Genomic DNA, 12,163 nt, shown 5'->3' with positions numbered 1-12,163 from the left:
CATAAAATGGTTGGTAACAGAGCATATATGCTCATGACTTTCTGCCACATTACATTGCTGCAAATTGCACAAGTGTAGTAAATCTCTATTAATTAAGTTACCATTTCTTACATAAATTTATGATGTTCGCTTTTGCTTACTTACAAAATTATTTATATAATGTTAAATATTGAGTAATTTAGGGTTTTCTTTCAAATAAATTGCGCCAAGGAGCATATACCGTCAAATTTTTCGATGCACTTAAAATCCCCATCTTGATTTAATTTTCAACACAAACTCTCCTGGAAGGTAAAGGTAATATGAAAAAATCCAGCAAGCTTTCAATTCATCCAGAAAAAAAATAACACGCCAAAGTGTATTCACAACCTGATTTTTTTTCTATTGACAAACGAAAGATTTTCTTTAAAAAACTACTGAGAAAAAGCGGGATTCTACTTTATAAATGGATTCCATATTTTCCCTCTTAAATTTTGAATGAAATTCCTAACCCCACTGGCAAAGAATTTAATTATTATTTGAAGAGGAATTTGATTTTGAGAGTTTTGGTGATCAGATATTTAGGTCGGAATAATGTACGATAACCTAAAAGTGAAATACCAGGAACAATTAAATTGCTCAATGGCATTTTAAACGTTTTAGATAGAGTAGCAACGCCACACCAGACTTTTTCCCAAAAAAAATCTGTCATATAATAATGGTAACAATATTAGCAAATACTTTTCTGCCTTCCGAAAAAAAAGCTTTGCTATGGCATCTAAATTTGGATTTTCAATACTGGAAGGCAGGATATCAGAACAGTAATTATGCAATAGGATATAGGAAATTGTAATTCGTTTTTGTTTTAAGTAGTCCACTTTAATAAAGTAGAGCACAGTCCATCATAATTGTCAATTTTACACCAACAGAGCCGTAAATGAAATCACAGAAGGCTTCAAATACACAAATATCCTATGGAGAAAATTAGAAAAATCCGATTTTTTATGACACATCAGTCATTGAAAAGAGATGGAGACATAAAGAGAAGATTGGAGTAAACATGGAAAAGCAGATTGCAGAGAAAATTAAAATTATTGTCACACAATTGAGGGGTGAGGAAGATGAGAGAAATCTTTTGTAACTATTGAGAAGAAGACGAGGCAACCATATCGTGAAACACTAAGATCTGCTGAAGACAATCGTCAAGGGACAAGTGTAGAACGATGTACCTATGCCTCGGGTAAATTATATGGAATAGGTATTGAAATTTTATTGAATTTTTTATGAAATTAAAATTTTATATATAAATTTAATGTAAACAATATACTAGTAGGTAATTTTTGTCCAGAATATTAAATGTTATACTTGTAATATGCCATTATGTAATATAACAATGGAATCTTCAGGCAAGCCTGGCTTAGATGAATCAAGTTTGTATAAATGCAAATAAGAGCAATAAATGCATTGCTCTTAATTTAAAAAAAAATGAAAGAAAAGATATTCTTGAGTCTGCAAAGATTTTGTTTTGGAGGAATTGAGTGGTTATCTTCATGGTGGTTACCAATTTTAGGATTTTTAACCGTGATTATCAGATGAGATAAGACTGCAACCAATGTTTAAATAGAAAAAAAAACTTGAGGAAACTGTGTTTGTAAGCAGACAATCCGCATAACCGCGAAGGATAAATATAGAAAAATTGTAGAAAAACCCAGGCGACGAAGGCTTCCTACAATAAGAAGTCGAATCTATTGACAACTGAGAATGCAAGCGTAGAAGCATTCAACAGAAGCTACATATTTCGCTACGGTACAGTAGTAGTGAATTCAAGTGAGAATTTGGTAAGTAAAATTCACTTTTTACCTACGTTCCACAGTCCTTAATATTAATTGATATCGTTCATGGGTTTGATGCGACTATATCATTATCATCAAGGAATTAATATTGATATAGCAGAATCATAACCATGGTCGGTGCTGTAAAATATTCAGTGTAGAACGCATAAAACAAATTTTATTCCCCTTTATCGTGATTTCTCAAAGTGATGCTGGAAACCTTACAAAGTGAGAATATTATCGCATTGCAATTTTTAATGAAGTTGAAAAATGAAGCAATTAAGGTGGACTTTCGAGTTACTTGGGAAGTTAACTACCGTCCAATCTCAAGTGATCGGAGCGTTAATGGTTGTTTTTACAAAGAGACGGCAGCCGCAATGTTGATGCTACATAGTCAGATATTTATTTCTCGTTGTGACGTTACAAAATTCAAAGACACGATCAAGACTTTGACTTTTCAATGATATTGGTGAAAATAAAATCAACAGATTTAGGCGTTACTTGGTGGAACGATGAGATATTCATGGTTAAATAAAAACACAGTACTATTCCACAACCTTATATTTTTGCAGTCTACTAGGTCATTATCCAACCAACAATGCCCAACAATGCTCAATGCTCCTCCTCATTTAGTTCCCCCCCCCCTCCTCCTTCCCTCACACTATTGTTGGATAAATAAGGCTGGATGTTGTATGCTTTTCTCAGTTAGTTTTGATAATGACGTTGTAAACGTTGAAACTAGTAGACTGCAAAAATATAAGGTTGTGGAATAGTACTGTTGCACAAAGGTTAAGAAAACACTTAGCTGTTTCACAAAATAAAATATATTGCGACCGGTTTCGATACAGCGTATCATCATCTGGCCAGATGATGATACGCTGTATCGAAACCGGTCGCAATATATTTTATTTTGTGAAACAGCCAAGTGCTTTCTTAACCTTTGTGCATCATGAAGGAGTTTCACCATGTTACGCCAACCACCATCGAATAGTACTGTGTTTTTATTTAACGATGGATATTGGTGAAGTTATCATTTTCCAATAAAACTGTTTTTTACTGATTTAATATACCCAGGGTTGGGCAATATTTCAAACACAAATATTTCAAATACTTGATATTTTTATATTTGATATTTAAATACACTAAATATTTGGTATTTCAAAAACACGACCTGAATGTATCTCTTATTTCAAATACAGATTTTTGGTTTTTTCCCATTCTAAAATAAAAAATACATTCGTAAAATACTTCTGAAGTAGCTCTGATAACACTTCTGTAACATTATGGTTCAGAGATTACTTCTTTTACGTTAGAATCGTTTCTTCATGTTTGCAACTATTCATAACGTGCTAAGGCAGGTTATATTTCGTTAAAGATCTCTTAATTTCCATACAAATGTATTTTGTATTTTAAATGGTATTCGAAATACTATTTTGTAGTTTGTTTTTCAAATACCCTAGGCAAAGGTGTTTTGTATTTTGTATTGAACACTATCAGTGCGGTGGTAAATGTTGAGTTCATATTCAATGGCGAATATATTATTCTATGGCGCTAATTTCATTTTTAAAAGACTGATTACCGTATAATTATGTCATATAATCATATTTCAGGGGAAGAAACATTTTTCTTAAAAAAAATTCTTGACTTCTTAGGCAGTCATTAGCCATACCTTATATTATATTTATCTATTCGCCAAGAACGACTGCTTTCTTAGGGCGATGCTAGGGGTTCAATTGATAAAATCGGGCCGAAAAAAAAACCCTACCCAGCGATGATAGGGTGGGGGAAACGAAAGAACAGTCATATGCCCCGTGACGGTATATAAGCAGTCGTTCGCCATGGGCTGGAAAGCAACACCACTGCTTAAGAATTCATCCACATGGTAATTGTTTAAAAAAAAAACATTTGGAGCGGTATTTTGTATTTAAAATACATTTTTAGCGATATTTTATATTCTGAATACTCCTCGGCCTGTATTTTACCAAACCCTGAATATACCTAAAGATCACGAAAAGGGAAAAAATCCTTTTTTTATAAAAACATTTATTCCATTTGCTTTTCATGTTGGTGAGCGATTGGGTATTTCGTTGCTGCGCTTCGAACACGAGGGTTCACACTGTCCGCGGGGGGGAGAGCTTTTCCAACAAGCGTCTTCTTCAAGGATCTCCTACCGGGCACCCTGGCACCCCCTCCTCCCTTCTTCCCGACACTCCAAATCCCTTTTGTGCGATGGTCACCGAAATTGGAAATTGGCTGCAGTGGAAAAGGGGAGATGCGAGTGATTTTCGGCTGATGCGATGAAGCGAACAGGAAACCGTGGAGGTGTATCAAGGTGTGCGGTGTTGCCGGTTGACAGGCTTCCGGGACACGATCTATCACCCCGGTGATCCCCGCGAACCAACAATGTCCCTGCTCAGCCGAATAAATCCCATCCTTGCCACCGTGCACATATGTAGTCTATAAGTAATCTTACTATCTTCAAACGATGCTTTGTCTATAAGGGACCAAAAATCTACTACATGCTACGTTATTCTATAAAGAATAAGAAAGGCAGTGAAGTATTCTTACACCAATTGAAAAATTGGATATATATGCTGATAAAAATATTGCTATATTTTTTTAAATTTACGTTATTTTTGTCATGTTATCTATTTGGCATTACCTGAACGGTGTTAGTAAAAGTAAAAGAAAGGTGCTATTTCGCTCTCGTTCGACCGCACCTTGAATATGCAGCGAGTATATGGGATCCGGTGCAGAAAGACTTAATCCACTAACTTAATAAAATTCAAAGGAAGGCTGCGCGTTTCGTCAAAAACTGCTACGGGCGTACAGACAGTGTTACCCAGATGTTAAGCGAATTAGGCTGGGAGCCGTTGGAGACTCGGAGGCTGCGCGCTAGGCTTAGATTGCTTGAACAATTGAGAATGGATATCTTTAAGAGCGACACAGAGAACATAATATTAGTGCCACACTATATTTCCAGGTCCGATAGAAGCGATAAATTAAGAGAGATGTTTTGCCGAACGGATAGATATGCGAATTCGTTTTTCCCCCGAACCATAAAGGACTTTAATAAACGCTAGTCCCAACCTCGTTAGAGCCCTTCATTTTCTTTTTTTATAGCAGTAAACGGGTGGTGTCCTAACACCCCCAGCCATACGCCTTTTAGGCGGCTTGCGGGGTATTATGTAGATGTAGATGTTATTAATATCTGTGCCTAATTTGTATAATTATTCTCTATGTTTATAATATATATTAGAGTGCACATTATGATGAAATTTATATCAGTGTTGGTAATGTATAATATTTAGCATTATATACTGAAATGTTAGCAATATATAACATTTTATATATCATGTGAAAATTGCATCAACATGGGAACTCTTCCGAGGCAACCTAGCTTGCAATCGTGAAATGTGTATCTTGTTTCAGTTCGTAGTTGTAAGCAATACATCTATGTATATAGTCCAGTTGTTGAAGCTGAAATCAGATGTGACCTGCGAATTCTTTGTAACTAAACAGATTGACTTGAATAGATTCAACGGTGTCAGACGAGAAATTGTGAAACATATTACGAGGATTAATTTAAAAATTGTCTGTGCTAGCAGAAACTTAGACACTAAATTGATGACATTTGAAAACAATGGAAATCAGGACAGAATATCCTTTTTTTAATTTTTTTAACTTGTCCTTTTTTTAAATTTTCCAAAATAATTTTGTTATTTTTTTCGCAGTAGCAACTTTTTGCATTTTATTTTTTATTATTATTCTTTTTTCTATTTTCTCTTTTTTTTCAATACATATTCTTTGGATTTAAAAATAATATAATTTTCTTTATATATTCTAATATGCACGTCTTCTAGCAGTCTATATACATTCTGCCTTTAAAAAAATAGTGTATCTGACCATGACGCAGTAGCGTTGAAATACTTGGATGGTTACTCAATTGAAAGCCTAAGTACGCATTACAATTCCGTTTCATTATAAATCCAAATGATTTGAAATTGTACCCATAGGTAATATGTCCATAAACTTTTGTGGCATAGCCACAGTGTAAACAGGGAGTCTTCCCATTCGACGGGTTTTGGATAATTTCACGCTTATATCAGCCATATCAAATGATGATCAAATCAAACACTGGGTGTCATGCACTTTATTTTCGGGTATAAAAATTAATGCTTATTTAAATAAGCGCTCAAATTTGCCAATCATTTCTATTAAAAATTTATTCTATACTTCGCTAGTATTAACTCGTATTCGTGACGTGACGCTTCGGCCTCGTCCGTGATTGTAGCGGTTGAGGTATCAAGTTACGAGTGAGTTGTGTTTGGGCTATATTTGCTAGTTCGATCGATAGTTATGCGGTTTTTTATTTAGACTGTGCCAATTCACGTTTCCACCCCAGGGTTGGTTTCCACCCTATCTCGGGGTGGAAATTTAAAAAAATGTAGCATGAAGTTTTCTTCGATAAGTCAGAATGTTCGAGTTATTCACGATTAAAAACTTCGAAGTTTTCAGGAAAAAACACATTTTAAAAAGGTTTTTCATGAATAACTGAACAAAATACAAATATTCTCAAATAAAGTGTGGGGAGAAAAATTTAGCTTATTGGAACGCAAAGACAACCGTTTTGCGAAATGGTCTGAGATGAACCCTAAATCCTGAATAATAGACGGATTTAAGGAGAAGGCACGGGTACATGTGTCCTCCCATACCCCCCTCCCATACGCTTGATATAAAGACAAGATTTTTGGTGCGGTCTCGTTATCATGTCATTATATAAATTGAGTGGAATAGCTGTGACTCCTCGGGATGATAATGTGGTGGTTTCCCCTTGCCTTCCACATCGCAGTACTACAGCCGTTAAAGTAAATGTTACCACGCCCGTAGTGGAATGTGTGTCGCTGTACCGACCAGTATGGTTTCCACCTTCGCACAAGTGAAGAAGAGCTGATGCCCTCTCCCCCGGGTGATGAGAGGCATAATTATTGGCGGCCCCCAGTCGCCAAGTCACGGTATCTTTACAGGTTTTGGTATCTTTTAAATGGCCTACCTTACCCAAGGGTAGCCCAATACCCCCTCAGAATACCGCCGCTTTTTGTCCACAACTGCCTATTCGACGAGAGAACTCGCTAGAAAGAAATACGTAGGAGTGAAAAGATTAGCTGATAGGAGAACTGAGTGGAGAGCTGCGTCAAACCAATCCTAGGATTGTTGACCAGTGATGATGACTCGTTATCATTGCGTTCGTTTTGCATTGTGCAATCAATAATAGAGTTAAATCTAGAGGGTTCTTGAAAAGCTTTTCTTTCGCACGTAAATTCAGGTATTAAAAGTTAATTCCCTAATAAAATAAAAATAGAAGCTAGCGAATCGAGATGGAATGACACAGTGGGGTAACTAGGAATATGGTTTGGGGGTGTGGGGGGAGCGACCCCGCCCTCAGGATAATATTCGAAAAATGACATGCCTGGAAATACATTTTATGTCATTTCGGCACTTATATTAACGACATCTGCTTAAAGTAACATTTAATGTCAAGACTGGACAATATTTTTATTTTTTTTATTTTTTCTGAGGCTTTGAGGGGGATCTATCTCCCCCCCCCCCCCTCACAGTTACGCCACTGGTTTGAAACGAAAGTCATAAAATCATTAAGACGACAAAGAGCATTCCATGCAAAGATGAAAAAAATCCTTACTCATTTTTCCGCTCGCTATTGATCGCGAGTTCATAATAAAAAAATATAAGCTGTCTTAAGGAAACATTATAAAACTGTCGTTATTATTTGTATAACTTATTAATATTTTCATATTAATAACTTTTACATCAAAATAAAAAGTATTTTTCGTACATTAATTGTTTTATGTTGTTCTTAATCCCAAATATGAGGAGACCGTTTGCCTGTCAGACACTTCATAAGAAAAAATCATAAAACCGCCCTTGGCCTGAATCACACGTTCCTTTTTCCGTCCCTCAGAATGATAGGTTTTCAGGGACCAAAATAATGATCGCTAGACTCGTCATTTTTCTGCATTACGCGGTATTTCCCACCCTCCCTTTATCCGTCACCTATTCCGACACTTTCCGATTTTACAACTGCCATTTAAATAAAAGCCAAGCATGAAGTTATAATCGCTGTTAGCGGCCGTGTGCACTGGTTGGCTGAGGGACGGTTCCAGCGATGGTTTCAGCGACGGAAAAAGGGATGTGCCGAGTGATGGAAAAAGGGATGAGATTTCCATCCCTTGAGCCATCGCGGAAAATGATAGTGTGAAACAGCCATTTTTCCGCCATCATTGGAGCGATCACTGGAGCTGTCCCTCGAAAGGGATGAAAAAAATGATCCGTGCTTTTCAAACTTACGCGAGAAATGATTGGTGGAAGGGAATTTTATTTCATGAATAATATCGTAGAAACCATGTATTAGACGTCAAATAACGGATAAGGTTTTATTTCACGGGGATAATGACTCATAGCTTTTTTTATAGCAGGTAAGAAGTCCTTTCTAATAGGCACCGATAAAATTCAATCACAATAAAACTGAAAAAAACTTCTTCAATTTTACCCCATTAGTTGCCGAAAATCAAAATTTCGCCTTTTTATTTTTAACCGAAAATGAAATATCTACATTATAGAAATTCTATGGCCTCTACAGATGAAGTTAATTATTTTTCAAAACAATATGTTCGATTTTTACAGCCAGCCAAAAATCAATAGCATTTAGAAAATCTCTCCGGGATATTAAGATATCTCCAAGATAAACCATACCTATCTCATGACTGCGATGTACCCTACCACCCGGCTGGACATTTAGTATGACCTGCACAGTGGGATACCATGTAAAATATTCTACTCAAGGAATATGGTTGCAGGTACGAAAAATAAATTGATTACATTCATCCAAACAGAAAGGGCTGTAACTACAGTTGCTACACTAATAAAATTCTACTAGGTATGACAAAATAGTTGGCTTTGGGAAGACAAGATAAAATATTAAGCCTGATATTCAAAATTTGAGCTAAAATCTTTAGCAAAATATCAGCCCATTTCTTTTTTTTTTCCCTAACGCCCGAAATAGAACTTTAAATTGTAAGGGTCCAATGTCAGGAATTTCCCAAACGTTTGTCTTTGACCCTTGCTAACCCCGAGTACCCCAGGCTAACTCCCCCGTAGCTCAGAGAAATTTTTAAGTTTAATCCATATTACTGTGTCGGTCCCAACTCCCGGATATGATTTTGCCCAACACCCTCCGTTCTCTCCGAAGATATTTGGACGAGTGAGGTAAGCAAGCGGGGCGACACACGTTATTATTTTTCCCGGAGTCGTAGGAATCATAGCCTTCGTCCACCACTCCCCTCCTCCGATCCAGGTGTAGGGAACTTGGATTTCAAGCGACCAGCGCCGTTTTTACCCTGTTGTCAAGGCACCCCCAAAACATATATCTACTACTTTCTGCCTCAATAAGCATTAGTTTAACAACATCCTGTGTCAACTGACCATCGCTTAATGCAGGCTGAATCTTGCTTGAAGCACTAATTACAATAGGCACTGTTTAACTGTCTCTTAAAATGTGAATCGTGACTGACAATGAGACATAATTGAGTGGAATATGCAGTGCAGGTGAACCGATAGGCCAAAATGGGCCCGTTTCAATAATGGGCCCCAAGGTCTACCAAGATTCTTGGCCCCTCAGAGGGTCTCAGTATCAAGTAAATACAATTACACAAATTCATCTGTTGCTTGCATGTCTATAGACACATATACAGATAAACTGTAAATACGTGTATAAACGTATGTACGATAAACTGTAAACATGTATACAGATAAACCCCACGTGAGTTATTCTGGCATTATGATATTGAAAACACAAAATTGAATCTATAGTAATAAATTTCCTTAAAATATATCATCAAATACACCCACTAAAACCTCTAGGTCAGCTGTACTGCCCTGGCAAGAAAAAGTGTGAAACAAATAAATGTGCAAATAAAGTAAACTGTATAATGATACCCTGATTCTGCCACATTCTCCTCTCAAAGTTACACAGTTGGTACATTTGTTACACCCAGTATGAAGTGAATGAGATAGAAGTATTTTAATAAAATCTTTCCTTTAAACCTATTTGTTTCAGTTCTCAGGTAAATGTTTCAAACTATTAGGAAATAATAAAACTTTGCTGGTTCTACATTAATTTATTCACTTGCAACCAGTGGCAGATCCAGGATAGGGACAGGGGGGGGGGGGGGGTCAACTGGAGGGGTAACCTCCCAGCAGTAGTGGGGGTCCGAACAAAATTAACATTCTATCTAGTGTAAATTGGATACCCAACTGGATCTGGATTTAATAGAGCTGGATCTGCCAATGGATTCTAGCATACCAAAAGCATCTAAAATAGGCCCTAATTTTATTGCTAATTTGTTTTTTAATTCATTAAAGTAGGTAAATATATCGAAAAATATAACAAAATACTTTTGTATAAAGTGGCAACCCCCAAAACTTTTAATTTCATCTAGCTACTGGACCTGCCAATGGATTCTAACATACCAATCATCCAGTGGTGCAGCTGGGAATTAAGGCTAGAGGGAGTTTCAAGCACAGCTAATACTTGGGGGTCTGAGGGTATGAATACCTGCCAGGATAAGGGGGAGGTGTGGGGGCCCTCCACCAGAAAAAATTAAGATAAATGGTTCAAAACAGTGAGTTTTATGGCATTCTGAGGGATTTTTTTTATTATTCCTCACACTATTCTATAAGTAATATTAATACAATTAAGTAAAATAGATCTAACTTAAACATTTCTCCGAGCTCTGGGGGGGGGGGGGAGGGGGATTTATTCCCCAAAACCCCCCTCTCGCTGCGCCACTGCTATCCTGCAATCATCTAAAATAGGCCCTAATTTTATAGCTAATTTGTATTTCAATTCGTTAAAGTAGATAAATATACATCTTCTGATACATGACCCGTGCAAGGCTATGATGCAAATAATTCGAAATTACTCAGAATTTTAAATTGATAGACACCATCATTCTAGTTGCAATTGATGATTAATTTGTTCATACCTCGATAGGAACATATATGTAATCCTGATAAAATATACTTCTGTATAATATATGTTGCATATTGATTCGTAAAATGATTTTAACCAAATTTCGTTGGGAAAATTTTGCTGGCATTAAGGTAGACGACTCAATTGAATCATCTACATATCTTGAAACTTTCATCATGTTTATATTACTGCTGACCACAGCATTTGCAGTACTAAATTTTGCTTCATATTTTTTGCATACAAGGGTCAAGGGAGTTGGCCCAAATTTACACAGCAAGTACACGTGTAAAAATGGGCAAATTCTCGTTCTCCCTGTACTGTATGGGCACAGTTCTTCATTTCATGTTACAGATCAGTTCGTGGCATCTTCTTGCACAGTTTTTAAAATTCTCTCAGATTATATGGACAAGGAAAAAAAGGGAGGGAACAGCATATGGGGAGAGGTAGGGGAGGAGGGGGAGACGTAGGGAAGGTGGAATGCTGGATTGCTGTTAGGTGAACCATGGGAAGTGGAGGATGGATAGAAGGATCAAGGAATCTCTCACAGGAACCAAAAGAAAGCATTATGGTAACTGGAGAGCACAGAGAAGGCCAATATTTCATACTTCGGTTGTCATCATACATGATAATCCTATTTTAATACCTAATATTACCGAGGGAAATTAGAGCTTGTTAAATATTAGAAAGCTTAAGCAGTTGAACCTTGTTGATCAACAACTTCAATACCAAATTATGGTGATATTTCCAAGAAAACAGATGAATTATTGGTTCACAATAATTTAAAGAATTATTAAATATGCTAATATATAACATGCAGTTGCATAGCCAGGGGGGTCAGGACCCCCCCCCAAATATATAGAAATACATTTATTTTCCTTCATAAAAGAATACAAAATATTGAAAAATCATGAATATACAAAATATTTCTTTACGAAATGAAGTTTTTTCGATTATGAAAAGTGTTAAAATTAGTTTAAAACCCATTACTTACCAGGGGCAGGATTTCTTTCTTGGGGGGGGGGCACAAAGATACCTCGTGATACAAAACAAACGCAATGATAATGGGATCGTATTAAAAATCTTGCATATTCTTTAAGGGTCTGGCCCTTGATCTGCCCACGTTAGTTAGTTAGTACCCTGTTTTTCTAAAATTTTCCCCTAAGTTTTTCACTCCCCCGAATGAAACTCGTAGCTATGCCACTGCTAACAAGAATGTTCAATATGCTATCTTTCCTCATTCTCTCTCCTTAATCCACTTTACCTTCTCTATTCAGATTCATAACCACATTTTGTAGGCCTCCAGCCT

This window comes from Ischnura elegans, chromosome 11, assembly GCF_921293095.1.
Source record: "Ischnura elegans chromosome 11, ioIscEleg1.1, whole genome shotgun sequence".
Taxonomy (NCBI): domain Eukaryota; kingdom Metazoa; phylum Arthropoda; class Insecta; order Odonata; family Coenagrionidae; genus Ischnura; species Ischnura elegans.
This window is presented reverse-complemented; position numbering follows the sequence as displayed.